Consider the following 8,797-nt stretch of genomic DNA (forward strand, 5'->3'; position numbering starts at 1 on the left):
CTTTCACTAAGTTTTCCTAAGACAATTGGTTTGTTTGCAACTTTCTGAATTTTGGTAAGTTGTAGTTTTCCTTAAAAAGTGTCAATTTCATTTGAATTTCAGGTATATTCTGTATAAATTACAAAGTAGTCCCTTGAGATTTTTTTTCTTTTAATAGTTATCCCCCCCTTATTTCTTTTTTTTTAAATGTTAATTTTTGAGAGAGAGAGAGAGAAAGAGAGAGAGAGAGGGGAGGGCCAGAGAGAGGGGGAGACAGAGAAACCAAAGCAGGCTCTGCACTGACAGCAGACAACCTCATGCGGGCCTCAAACTCACAAACCATGAGATCATGACCTGAACCGACAGAGCACCCAAGTGCCCCCCCCTTGTTATTTCTAATTTTACGTATGTATGCTTTCTTCCACCAATTTCTTGGTTAGGCATGCAAATAGCTTACTTTGCTGATATATGTTTTTTAAGTACCAACTTTTGGACTTAATTGGTTTAAGTTTTCCATTTCATTATTCCCCTACTCTTGTATCTTTTTATAAATGACTTTTTTAAATTTATTTTTGAGAAAGCACAAGCAGGAAAGGGGCAGAGAGGGGGTGGGGGGTGGGTCTGAAGCAGGTTCTGCACTGACAGCAATGAGACTGATGTGGAGTTTGAACTCAGGAACCACGAGATCATGACCTGAGCTGAACTCCGACGCTCAGCCAACTGAGCCACCCAGATGCCCCGTCCATGACACCTCTAGATATGATTGTTATATTTTCTTTTTACTCTGTCATGTTTTATGTTGTGTTTATAAGTGTACTATCTTTTATACAAATAGTCTTTCATAATTTGGTCTATGTTATTTATTTCTACATTTTAAAATTTATTTATTTATTTATTTATTTATTTATTTATTTTGGTAGATTTGATTTATTTTTTTTAATATGAAATTTATTGTCAAATTGGTTTCCCTACAACACCCAGCGCTCATCCCAACAGGTGCCCTCCTCAATGCCCATCGCCCATCCGCCCCTTCCTCCCACCCCCCATCAACCCTCAGTTTATTCTCAGTTTTTAAGAGTCTCTTATGGTTTGGCTCCCTCCCTCTCTAACTTTTTTTTTTCCTGCCCCTCCCCCCATGGTCTTCTGTTCAGCTTCTCAGGATCCACATAAGAGTGAAAACATAGGGTATCTGTCTTTCTCTGTATGACTTATTTCACTTAGCATAACTCTCCAGTTCCATCCACGTTGCTACAAAAGGCCAGATTTCATTCTTTCTCATTGCCAAGTAGTATTCCATTGTGCATATAATCCACAATTTCTTTATCCATTCATCAGTTGATGACAGCTAATGAATTGATCAAAAATGATTTAAACAATGTAACAGAACAAGAATTTAGAATAATAGTCATAAAATTAGTCGCTGGGCTTGAAAACAGCATAGAGGACAGCAGAGAATCTATTGCTACAGAGATAAAGTGACTAAGAAATTGTCATGAGGAGCTAAAAAGTTTGAAGAGACAGAGGAGAGAATAGGTGAATTAGAAGACAAAAATATGGAAAAAGCAGAAGCTGAGAAAAAGAGAGAGAGAAAAATCCAGGAGTATGAGGGGAGAATTAGAGAACTAAGTGATGCAATCAAATGAAAGAATACCTGTATCATAAGAATTCCAGAAGAAGAAGAGAGAGAGAAAGGAGCTGAAGGTGTACTTGAATAATTTTTTTTAAAGGATGAAATACTTAAGAAAGTTTGCTCAAATCGCTTCCTTTATGTCAATACTTTCATATATATGGCAATTGACAACCGGTTTGCTACTACGGATAATATTGAAATTTGCTAGTAATCTCTTCTTCACCACCTCTATCCCAGGAATTGATTTGAAACAATATCCTTTTATTCCTAGGTAAGAACTATAAAGCAATCATAAGCTTAATTTACTTTTTATTTGCTTTCCCCCTTTTTAAAAGTCGATGCCGTGTTTCTACAATTTCAAGCATGAGGTTGTCATGGCTTATACCTTCTCTCTTATAAGCATCATTTATACTTTGTTCTACAGGTAGCTATATATTTAATGCTCACCACCAGGCCTTATGTCAATGTCTCTCCAGTCAATTTCACTCTTTGGTAGTTTACTCAGGAAAGGCTCCTGGGAACAATATTTCCTGAGTTCTTGCTTATTGATAGCAGTTTGTCTGCCCTCTTTATACTTGAAAGTAAGTTCAGCTGGATTAATAATATATGGTTCATATTTTCTTTCCCTGAGTATCTTAAATATGTCATTCCATTGTCTCCTGATATAAGATGTTGCTGTCAAGAAATCTGATAGCCATCCAATTTTCTTTCCTTTTTAAGTGACTTAGTCCTTTTGCCTGGGAGCTCAACGTACTTTTCAGCATGTGTTGGTAGGAGTCATTCTGGGTACTTTTTCTTGAGTATCTGGTGTTCTTCTCTACCATGTGCTTTCAGATCCTGTTTTTTAGGAAAGGTGCTTTGTACTGGATTTTTTTTTTCAGTTTGAAAGTATGTGTTTATTAACTGACCAGATTACAAAAATAATAATCATGGCAGATACCTTAGTTCATCCTTCTAATAAGCCTATTGATCTGGTTTCTTCCCTGTTGCCAGCATCTCCAAATGGGGGTGGTCTTTTTCTTCCTTCCCCCTCATGGAGAAGATAATCTGAGGGGCCATAAGAAGTTGTTTGCCTCTGTGAAGCGTTTTGCCACGGATCTCGTGAATCAGATCCTCCACGCAGATGATGCCGTCTTTGCCGAGAGATCTAGCGATCTATGTGCTATCTGCCACGGCAATTCGCTTCTTGTTGGTTTTGCCATAACCACACTCGTAGATCAAGTCATCTACCAACTTCAGGTTTGGGTACCCCTAGGCTATATGGGGTTCCACAGTCCTTAACATGTTAACCAAAGCCTTGTTGGGTTTAACAAGGGTGCCGCTGAAGTTCTGGCAAAGACAAAGGAACTGCAACACCTTTCCAAACTTGGGCTTGCACCATTGATACCTCTGATCCTGATGACGAATGCCAGTTTGGGTTCTGCAGGTGCAGATAAGTTGCTGGCCTTTCTTGCCATCCTACCCGTCCCACCCTGCTCAGTTCTGCACAGCTGCCTATATTCCTGTGGGGATGCTGAGCATTTTGTAGATAAGCTTCCTCCTTGCCTTTGGAGGCATCTTCCAGGCAAACTTCTTTCTCAGATGCTTCATCTTCAACACGGCAAAAATTCCTTTGCTTTCTCTTTAAAGATTTTTTTTTAATGTTTATTCATTTTTGAGAGAGAGGGAGAGACAGAGCACAAGCGGGAGAGGGGCCTCGGGAGAGGGAGACACAGAATCCAAAGCAGGGTCCAGGCTCCAAACCATCAGCACAGAGCCCAACGCGGGGCTCAAATCCACGAACCACGAGATCAAGACCTGAGCCAAAGTCGGACGCTTAACCGACTGAGCCACCCAGGTGCCTCTGCTTTGCTTTTTCTTAAGGATTTTCTGGCACAGAAGCAACCTTCTTTTTTGTGTTCTCTGCATCCTCCAAAGTTCTGGCCGGAAGAGCTGTGTTTTGTTTCTTTCTTTGTTTGTTTGTTTAACGATTTCTCTTCCATTTCTTTGCTTTCTTCTTTTGTGAACTCTTCTGTATTATACACATGTATTTTGGCTCTTTACCTGTTTTCAATTTCTATCACGTTTTCTCAAATCTTTTTTTTAATCTCTTCCCTCATTTGTTTTGATGTTTAAAATTTTACTCCTTTTAACCTTTATTTTTTTAGGCTATTTCCGGTTGTATTTATCCACTCCTGTGCTCTTTCCAGTTTAATATTGATTTCTGAAATGAGGTTTTTAAAACAAATGTTTCTTTCTAATTCTTCCAGAGTCCTATAACTTTACCACTAAGTGTTTCTGTTATAGACTTAGGTTTTCTTTCATTTCCCCATTATTACCTTCATTTCTTTTAGCACATTTTGAAATTTTAGCCCACCGTTTTCATCTGCCTGGAGTGTTTCTATGGTGCACTCCCATTGCCAATAGACTGTCAATGGAGATACAATTGTCCTCTCGACTCTCCTTTTTCTTCACTGATAAATTTGTATGGGACTCAAATTTGATCCTTTCCTGTTGCCTATTCTTATGTGAAATTAGTTTTCCTTAACTTCCAGGAGAAGTAAGTGGGTCAGGACAGATTTGCTAGCTTTGTGGTTCTATAGCACTCTTTTTTCTTTTTTTAAGTTTATTTATTTATTTCAAAAGCAAGAGAGTATGAGCGGGGGAGGGGAAGAGAGAGAGGGAGAGAGAGAGAATCCCAAGCAGGCTCTGCCCTGTCAGCGCAGAGCCTAACAGGGGGCTTGCACTCATGAATGGTGAGGTCATGACCTGAGCCGAAACCAAGAGTCGCCCCTAGCACTCTTTGTGTGTGTGTGTGTGTGTGTGTGTGTGTGTCCCAGTATGACCTATACTTTCTGAGAGCTCCTCACATCTCCCCCACTTCTGTCTGGTCTTCTTTGGCTTTTGCCCTGGCATCTCTATCTAGCTCAGCTTGGATCCTGTTTCTAGCAATTTCTAGTCCATGCGGGATTTGGGGCTCATAGAGCTCAGACTATTCCGGCCCTTTCAGACCCTCGGGGGGACTCCTGCAGTTTGCAGCACACGGGAACGAACACACAACCAGCAGTTAAAGTCCTTCTGCCTGCCTTCTACCGACTCTCCGGTGGAGATGCGGCCCCTTTCCTGCTTGTAGGGCCATCGGCGAATCTGTCGCATCTCCTTGTCTCTTCCTTTGCAGGTTCTGATACCACGCAGATCCCAAAGTGATGATGTGTGGTTCACTTCTGCTCCTAATTTGAGGTTTGGAGGCTACCTTGATAGCTCATTAAAAGAAATAGATGTCTGTGGGTTTGGTTTTGATATCCTGGCACTGTTGTTAATGGAGGGTTGAGGGAGCTGCAAAACCTGTATCATCAATGCCATCTTCCCAGAGTTTGTCATATTGCCTTCTGGAGTGATCCCCAACATAACCCGCTTACAGTGACATCCAGCGTGCGCAACTGCCACATCCCCATGCACAATCCCCGAATCTACGTGAAAGGTCTTTGCCTCATTTGTTATTCTGTCACATGACCTCCATAAACTTCTAGCAACAAGCCCCGCTAATGTTATTTGGGGTTGTTTTATTTTTATTTTTCGAAGCTTATTTTTATGTATTTTCAAAGAGAGAGAGAGCGAGTGGTGGAGGGGACAGAGAGGGAGACAGAACCCCAAGCAGGCTCCGTGCTGTCAGCGCAGGGCCCGATGCGGGGCTTGAGTTCACCAACCGCGAGATCACGACCGGAGCCGAAATCAAGAGCCGGAGGTTTAACCGACTGAGCCATCCAGGTGCCCCTGTTTGAGGTTATTTTAGACAAATGTGTCTTCCTCAAACACCAATTCATTATTCCAAATAAACTAGGATGAGGATCTGTGTAAAGACAAAGATATAAGGAAGACTTCTTCTTGGGGGAGTGTTAATTAGAGGGAGAATTCTCACCTCCGCACAGTGTAGTCATTGGGCATGAGGCTGGGAAGTCAAACTGAAGCCAGGGCCCGGAGGGACACAAAAGGGTGTCAGACCCCAGGGAATCGAGTGAGTTGTACAAACAGCCGTCCGTTCTGTTGCTGCTCAGAGAAGCAAAGCTTGGTGAGGGCTTGGCATCCTTCACGGCGGAGGGAGAATTTGATAGAGTCAGAGAAAGCAAATATATTTGCCTAAACGAGGCATCACTGCCTCATATGCGTATTATGGGGGTGGATGGAAGTGGGTTCCCCGCAATTAGAGGGATCCTCCAAGCCCAGGTCTCCCACAGCGCCTCCTGCCAAGAGGTGGAGTTATTTCTGATTTGGAGCTCCTGAAGCAAAAAGAGCGTTTCCAACCTCTTCTCAGTTTACCACCTGAAATATATATTCTGTTAAAAAAAAAAATTATAGGGGTGCCTGGGTGGCTCAGTCTGATAGGTTCCGACTCTGGCTCAGGTCGTGGTCTCGTGGTTTGTGAGTTTGAGTCCCTGCATCGGGCTCTCTGCTCTCAGCACAGAGCCCGCTTTGGCATCCTCTGTCCCCCTCTCTCCTGCACCCCTCTCTCACTCTCTCTCTCTCTCTCTCTCAAGAATAAGTAAGCATTTAGGAAAAATAATATCATAGTGCATCAGAGACACCATTTTTGTGAGCTGTAGGCAGAAGAAATGGGTATTTCTTTAGTTCCTCTGCTCGTGGGTGCTGGGCACAACGTCATACCACCAAAGTCCATCCAGATCAGCTATCAAAGGCTAGGGCTCTACTGATCTCGTCATACGTCCCTATAACCCATCTTCAACCCCAACCTCTACAGGTCAAGTCTCTGTGGTTCACACACACTCGCCCTTATACTCACTGCACTCCCAGCTCCCAAAGGACTGATGGGAAATACAGATTACTGGTTACGGGGCGACAGATGGGTCAGGTGCACCTCGTACCCCACAGCAAAACCCCCTAACAGGTCCCTTTCACCACCTCCCTCCCCAGCACTGGTTGTCCTCTTGTACCGCCAGTGTCCCACCCAGCCCCTCCTCTCCACTACCCTTTCCGATTGCCTCCCCCCCACCCTCCCCTGCACCACTCTCTCCAGGCGTCACCATTCCTTTCCTTTCGGGGACACATTTAGCGCCCCCCTCAGCCTGGCTTCTCCCCTTCCCCACCCCGCCTAACGTCTCTAATCAGCAGACGAAAGGTTCTCCTCAGGAATCAGGTCTCTGGACAAAAGAAAAAGAGGACAAGGAGGTTGTGAACAGCACTCTCCTCAGATGGTGCCAATGCGGTGAGGCCACGGTTTCTTTTCCTGGGATTCGGAGCCACTTTCCTGGTTGCCAGGCCCACTGACTTGTACAGAGAACAGATAGATGTGTCACTGTTGAAGATCAGAAGAAAAGTGTGTGTGTGTGTGTGTGTGTGAGAGAGAGAGAGACAGACAGACAGACAGACAGACAGAGACAGAACACAAGAGCACACCCATGCTGGGGGACGGGGCGGTGAGGGGTGGATAAGTCTACACAGGCGTTTCTGGCCACCGTAACAAAGCATCTTATGCAATGATGGGAGCCAAGACCGAAGCGTGAGGCAGAATGGCCCGGGTCAAGGAGGAGGAAGGAGCACTTATTAAGACACATCCAACTATGTCGGTGATTAAGCCCTCCCAACAATTCATTATCATCCCCTTAGTGCCAATGACTAAAATGAGGGTCAGAGAAATGAGACAATCCGCCCAAGGTTATGCAACTAATAAGATCTCTTTGTCTCGTAAATTCGCGCTCTGTCCACTTTTCGGCACTGCTTCCGCTGTCTTCCCCTACCCTCCACAGGAGGCAGCTTTGCATTTCAATGAGGGACCCGGCCCAGGGTGAAGGCACCGCAAACATTGACACTCGGGCCCTGCAATCCTCTCCCCACCCAGCCTGCGGTCCACCGTGCTCCTTTTCTCAGCCTTGCTAGCGCCAACGCTGGCCACCCCGGCTCAGCCCGACCGGTTGGAAGAGGCAAGCAGGGGGCCAGAGGCTGGCCCGGGCCTCTGCAGGGTAATTCTCTTCTGTCCCAATGCTGGGGCCCGGCCCTCCCGACTCCCCCCGCCGCCAGCCTTGCCGCCGAGGATAGCAGCACAGCTGGAAAAATAGATAGGTCTTTCTAACCCTCTCATGCGTGTGCCGTGGGGCCAGGTAGCTCTATAAATATGGTAATGGCTTCTCAAGCATGCCCAGACTGGAAATGAGACCGAGAGGCTGGGGAAGGGCTGTTCCGACCGATAACCGCGGCAGCTGCCTTGCTGGAGGAGACGGTGCCTCTGAGCTTCAGGGTCAGATGAACGCCGACTCCCCCCCCAACCACCTTGAGTAGATCCCCTCTCCTCCTGTCCCCTCCCACCCCATTAATCGCCTGCGCCCACCTGTCCCCTGATTACACCGATGACACACACGGAGGAAAGCAGGCAAACAGAAGCTCATGTTTTGTCTATTACCAGAAGGCTCAGACTTGTGATAAAATAAATAAATAAATAAATACACCGGCAACAACACAGCTACATAGATGCGTACAATGGGGAACCAGCCTGACACTTCCTGCCGCGGCCCCACTGAGAAAAAGGACGGCTCCCAGAGCCACACGCCTGCTCAGCCTGAACAGCTGTGCCCTCCAAGAGGCTCTGTCTGTCAGCAGCCGCTCCCGGGCTCCTCCTTCGGTGCAAAGCAGACAGTGACCCCCACCAGCTCCCCCAGCGCCCCGTGGAATATAGTAACTATAGCAATTGGGGCCTGGGATTCTAGCGTGACTTCAGACCAAGCCCTTCGCGTCGTTCTAGACCTTTCCGTCAGATGAGAAGGATCATTCCTTCTTTCCGGGTTGCCAGATGAGTTTCAAGGCTTAGGAGATGCTTCTGTTTCCCTCCACTGGCACCCAGCTCTTTTTTTTTTTTTTTTTTTTTTTTGCTAATCTGACCATCCCCTCTGCCAGATGGCAGCCAGGCCTCCCTGGCTTGCATTGCTTGGACAAGGGGTTAGTGGTACAGAAGAAGAGAGAAGGCTTTTGGGTGTCAAAAGTCTAGGACCAGAAGGTAACCAAGGATGGGGGCTTGCACGCTGGGTTTCTTAGGCTTTTGGGGGGACATGTGATGCCGATGGACACCAGAGAATAGGATTTCACCTGCATAAACCATATTGCACATCATTTTACCGCATAAAATCAACTCTTATACAAAGACGAAAACGAATGGGGTTTTAAGTTTTTATTTAACCCGCTGATGAATGAAGACATCAGGAA

General features: G+C 45.5%; 1 pseudogene; it reads right to left on the reverse strand.

Annotated features, from left to right (window-relative positions):
• Nucleotides 1-2,550: 2,550 nt before the first annotated feature.
• LOC109269821 (60S ribosomal protein L7-like) lies at nt 2,551-8,470 on the reverse strand (annotated as a pseudogene).
• Nucleotides 8,471-8,797: the final 327 nt, after the last annotated feature.

Source organism: Panthera pardus, unplaced genomic scaffold, assembly GCF_024362965.1.
Source record: "Panthera pardus isolate Hobbes unplaced genomic scaffold, ASM2436296v1 HiC_scaffold_20, whole genome shotgun sequence".
NCBI lineage: Eukaryota > Metazoa > Chordata > Mammalia > Carnivora > Felidae > Panthera > Panthera pardus.